Source organism: Pyrus communis, chromosome 16 (genome assembly GCF_963583255.1).
Source record: "Pyrus communis chromosome 16, drPyrComm1.1, whole genome shotgun sequence".
NCBI lineage: Eukaryota > Viridiplantae > Streptophyta > Magnoliopsida > Rosales > Rosaceae > Pyrus > Pyrus communis.
The window spans coordinates 7,150,947-7,157,018 of NC_084818.1; the positions used below are offsets into that span (position 1 = coordinate 7,150,947).

General features: G+C 40.1%; 1 pseudogene; it reads right to left on the reverse strand.

Moving 5' to 3' along the window:
• Positions 1–3,229: 3,229 nt before the first annotated feature.
• Positions 3,230–5,632, reverse strand: LOC137719722 (uncharacterized; annotated as a pseudogene).
• Positions 5,633–6,072: the final 440 nt, after the last annotated feature.

Sequence of the window (6,072 nt, forward strand, 5' to 3'; positions counted from 1 at the left end):
CTTGAAACTTTAAAGCCTGTGTCGTCTCAAGAATATGTCGATGCTTGCGCTCAACAACACCATTTTGTTGGGGCGTATAAACATAAAAATGTTGAAAAAGAAAGCCGTTTGCCTTAAAAAAATTGCACAGAAAGAAATTTTCCTCCATTGTCAACAACAAGTTGTTTGATAGTGAAATTAAATTGTGTGTGGACAAGGGAAAAGAAATCTTGTAAAAGCTTTTGTGTCTCATTCAAAACACCCAAGTAAAACAGGCGTATTCGTCAACAACAGTGAGAAAATAATGAGCACCACAAGGTGAAGCATGTCTGACATTAAAAAGATTTTTGCAAGACCCAATTAATGAAATTACAAAAGAAGAACCACCCGATTGATAAGTTTATGAAATCGTAGTTATACAGACAACAAACTGAGGAACAGGGAAAATATATACATACAACAACCTTTATACAACAGACTGGTTCGAACAATTTGACAATTAGCATGAAGAGAACAGTGCTTCCACCGGAAAATAAAGGAGGGAAGGGGTGTGGGGAATTACCCAACACGAAAGCTCCGATTTAAGAGCAACCTAGAAACTCAAATTTTACAAACTATAAAACAATTTCGAGGACTAAAACTCAACGAAGAAAGATTAAAAGGAAGAAGACCCAGAGTGTCAATGCAATTAAACGATTTTGAAGCACTGCTGAAATTAAACGATTTTGAAACCCGATGTCTAATCATTAATGATTCTACCTTCCGTTTCACAGCCAAAGTGTCAATGCAATGCTCATTCTTTTTTGAAAAGATTGAAAATGGTGGGTGAACTCGAGATCCTAAGATGCAACAGTACTGAAAGAGTTGATTTTAATCCGGGGAATAAGACAGTGGATACGTTAAAGTTAGATAAAAGTTATCGGGAAATCCAATACTGGGCACAAAACTAAAGCAAATATTATTGTCAAAACAATCCGGTAACTAAAAACGTATAGAATATTAAAACAAAATGGGGATCTTCAAATTGATCAATACAGAAAAAGCCACAAAACCAAAAACCAAAACAATTGCAGAAAAACAAAACAAAACAAATTGATTAAAAAAAACAGAAATCTCACAAACTGAAACAACTCAGATATTTGATCACAAAAACAAAACAGAACCCAGAATCAAGCAATGCGTTACGACCATCATTTCAATGGACTGAAAGAGCATGCATATACATGGTATGGTAGCTCTGAATAAACAAAATTGGAGAAGAAACCTAAAATGCAAGCCTATAATATGTGGGCTGAAATTGGAGAAGAAACCTAAATGAAAGTTCCCAAAGGACTTACATTGATTGAATCAAATATTTCCAAACCCCGGAACATGCTCTCAATTCAGCTGAGACATTCACTCTATGGTTTGAAACTATTGGAATAAGTCAATATTTAGGAGAAAAGGAATGTAAATGTTCTGAAATTATCAGTCATGTTTGAGGAAGAATAATGTGTCCTTCATTTTTGTTTCCTTATGTAACAAGGATTGTATGTACCTATTTATTCAGAATTATGGAATATTCGAAATTGAGCCATAAAATTCAATTTGGCATCAGAGCCAAGCCATAACCCTAATCCCAATGTGCTCCTATGTTGCGTGTGTCACGAGAGAAGAAGGAAGACAAATTGGTTTTTTCGCTACATACCTACAGCAAGAACAATTTGTTGTGCTTGTGTGCCGTGTGCTATGTTGCAGTGTGCTTGTGTGTACCGTGACCTATGGTGAGTGACAAAGGCGAGATGGGGCTGAAGTTGGAGGGTGGGCCGCATGGCTCTACCCACAGTTCAGTCGTAAATCCAGCTGTTATTCAAAATGATGCTTCAACTGTACCTAGTACTGTAAAACTTAATCGATCAAATTATCCTCCTTGGTCCAAGGTGTTAGAGATTCATATCGCTGGCCATGGTAAGAAATGGTTCGTGACAGTAAGCATCAAAGAACCCAAGGAGGACAGTGCCGAGTATGAAGCTTGGGAGATGGGGAATGCCATTGTGAAAAAGGTGGTTGATTAATATCATGGATCCTACCATCATGGGTTTTTTCATCCATCTTTGTACTGCTAAAGAAGTTTGGGAAGAAGTTGCTCGAACGTATTATGACGGGTCGGATATTTCTCATATTTATGAGTTGAAAGTGAAGTCATTCAGACTTCAACAAGAAGGAAGGTTTATTGGTGTATACTATGCTGATCTAAAAACTGTTTGGCAAGAATTGGATCAGAGGAGACCAATCAAGATGGAATGTGCTGGTGACTTGAAGACACTTCGAGAAGAGATCCAACTGGACCATGTGTATGCCTTCTTAGTAGGGCTTGATGATATCTTTGATAAGGTGCGTAGTGATATCTTGAGAACACAACCTTTACCATTTATGGAGGAAGTGTTCTCCATTGTGAGGCGGGAAGCACAACGCCATGCAACGAAGATGGGTAGTAATGGCATTGGGAACCAGGGAGGAGACCCTCCCCGTTGCTATGGTGTCACGGCCACCTTCGGGTAGCTGGCCCTTTAATTCGTCATCATTAACAAATTCTTGGCTATTCACTCGGGAAAATAAGGATGATTTGAAGTGCACTTTTTGTGGGCAAACCCATCATACGGAAGACACATGTTTTCAGAAACATAGAGTACCTGAATGGTTTCCAGAATTGAAGAAAAAGTTGTGTGCCAAGGAACGAGCCACTAGTGGAGCAAGTGGAGGCCTTGCATCCGTTGCCACTGCCACCAAGGATGTCGTACCCCCTCTGGTGATCCGAGTCAAAGTTTGTTGACTAGGACCACTCCTAGTGGAACCCCGGCCACTCCAGGTAGTATAGGACATGTGTTTTTAGCCTCTGATATGGAACATCATACAAGTTGGATTCTAAACTCGAGTGCAACCGATCAAATGACTTTTGATAAGAATTTATTTACTAGTATGACAACAAGTTCACAGAAGTGTATTGCAATTGCCAATGGAACAATAGCACAAGTTTTGGGGGTTGGCATTGTGCACCTCACGCCGGCCCTTCCCCTTCATCATTGCCTGCTTGTTCCCTAGTTGTCTCATAATTTGTTATCTATTCCTCAAGTTACTAAGCAATTAGATTGTGTTGTACTTATGCATCCACTTTTTTGTTTACTTCAGGATATTCAGATCAAGGAGATAATTGGGCGTGGCACTAAGAAAGATGGGTTATACTATGTGGATGACGTCGTTCCTGGCAAAGTTAATGCAGTTCGAGCATCCCGTACCAATAATTTACAAGAAGTTTGGTTGTTGCATCGTTGGTTAGGAAGGATGGATTCTGTGGTCGATGAGGCTGAAAGGTGAAATCTCCAGGGCTTTGAGCTGTCATCATTGGTGGTTTTAGGGAAGCAAAGTTTGGAACACTTCCAGAAACAGAACTTGGAACTCTTGCTTGCAGAGATGTAGAAGGAAGTTCTGCTTGAGGCCGTGGAATAGAAATAAAACTTGGTGCTGCAATAGGAGGGTTTACAGAAGATACCATATTCACCGTTGGTATATTTGAAGGTGGTGGCATGGATGCAACACCTGGTTGTGGAGCTGGTGGACCGCTTGACCATCCAGTAGAGCTCCCAGCAGGCAGTGGTCGGTTTCCTATGAATGTGAGTGGAGCTGAAACATTAGTTTGAACTGATGCAGGCCGGGGAGCCATGTATGCATGCGGCAAAAATTGTGTTGTTGGTGGATTTTGTCTAGGGGAAACAAGAGATTGCGGAAGACCAAATGATGAAGGCAGGTATGCAGGGTTGAAAGGTGATGTTGAAAGATGGGAAGGATTATTGAGAATTGATCTCGAAGAATTCAGGGGAGTGAAGCTAGGGATATTCATGGGAGCGGAAGATGGGCCCCCCGAGAAAAATGGACCAGGGTACTGAAAGTGCCCATCCAGTGGAGTTTGTGCAAGTCCTGGCAGTGGTTGTACCATTCCCTGATTTACCACAGTAGTAGGAACCATATTAGAGGTAGTAGTGTCCTGGACTTGACTTGGAACATGAGCATTATCAGCAGAAACTGAAGCACCTGTACTGCTAACCGCTGCCAGATTTCCCTATATGGAAGTAATTAAAAGAACAATGCTACGAAAACAACTGTAGAAATCATAATAAATAACACGAAAGAGAAATTTTAAGAAACTGTTGGATGCAAGGCTTTCTGTTTAAAAATAAAAAAGAAACCCACTGATACAAAGGTGACTAAAGAGTTCAATTACAGCAACTGCTGCATCTACTTTCTCAAATGTGTCAGCTGATATTTGAACATATAAGTTTTCATATTCACCATGGATTTCATTCCCATCAGATGGTTTTATTTCAGCCTGCAAAAAAGTTAAAGAATAAAAGAGGGGAAGGTCAATACTACATGAGCATTATTATGCACACCTCGAAGCAACCATTCCACAATAGATTTTTTTTTTTTTTTTTTTTTTTTTGCATAAAATAATATGTTTAAGAAAAGATGAAAATCAGTAAAATTGATGATGAGGAGTCAGGAATCTCAAATTTATCTTGATATTGATTCCTTACTGTTCTATATTATTTATTGAAATATTACCTTCTGTCCTGTCCCTGCTTTGGTACCATAGACTTGAATATTGGCTCCGGTTTCCTTATTTGCATTGACCGATCAAAAAGAAATATAGAGAAAACACACACGACGCGAAGATCACAAAACTCTTACCTTTTCTAATTGTTTCTGGTTATCACTTCCAGGACCATATATTAGGCCAACAAAATTATATTTAGGATATTCTTTCACCTGAAAAGCATTTAAAAACATCTAAGCATCAGAATTCAAATACTGGCCGACTCAGCAAACCATGAAATTGGATAATATATGCTCCCGTCTTTTCAATTTTTTTTTTGGTAAACTATATGCTCCCGACTTAGGTCCCACCCTCCACCCCCGGCCGAAGGAAACCCTATAAAAGTAATGGTAAACAAACATAGCAACCCAGTGCATTCTTTACTCTTAGTAATAAAATAGTTGTATCATCACCTCTGTGTGAAATAATGACATGTCAACTCAAACCGGAAATTCCTAAAAAGGCATTTCAATGCATGTGGATCCTGCAATGCATTGTGAAGTATGTATGCTTGCGAAAGGTCATCGCGTTTCGTTTCCTCCTAGTATGAATAAAAGATTATTTTCTTTTGATCTCATGCACTCTGATGTTTGGGTCCCTCCCCCGTTAGTACTGTGTCTGGCATTAAATGGTTTGTTACCTTCGTTGATGATTGCACACGTATGACATGGATTTATGTGATGAAGAATAAAAGTATTGTGAGTGTGGTGTTTTAGTCCTTCTCTTAAATGGTTGCAAGTTGTCTAGCTTTCTCCGGGATCAAGGAATTTTACATGAAACTACTTGTCCTCATACCCCCCCCCCCCAAACCCTCATATCTTGGAGATTGCCCGTGCCTTGCTCATTGGTGCATCCGTATCTAAACGGTTCTGGCCTAACGCGATCATTTATGCTACCATCCTGGGTGTTGGACTTTCGTACACCTTTTCAAGTGTTGACATAATTTGTTCCAGTAGTGTCCACCAATACTCTTACTCCTCTGTATTTGGGTGTGTAGCTTATGTTCATATTCACAAGATTCATCGTAGTAAGTTGGATCCATGTGCCCACCGGTGTGTTTTCCTTGGCTTTGCTCCTCAACAAAAAGGGTATAAGTGTTATTATCCTGAAACTCGCCATATGTACATGATCATGGATGTTACTTTTTCTGAATCCGAGTATTTCTATGGTTCGATTCCATCACCTTCTGATTACCAGGAAAGGAATATTATTGGTGATCTTGGGTGGTTGGAAATATGTAGCTCAGGGGGAGAGTGTACTGAAGAAGGGAGTTGTGAAAGCTCTCGGCATACTGAAGAAGGGAGCTGTGAAAGCTCTCAACAAGGAGACAATCAGGGTTCTCGGCAAGAACCTACCGAGCACTGGAGTTTTCTTCAGCCACCAAGCGCCGAACCACATGAGCCCTCTCGGCAATAACCTGCCGAGTGTGATGAAGAATGTCGACAGGAAGCTGCCGAACCAGT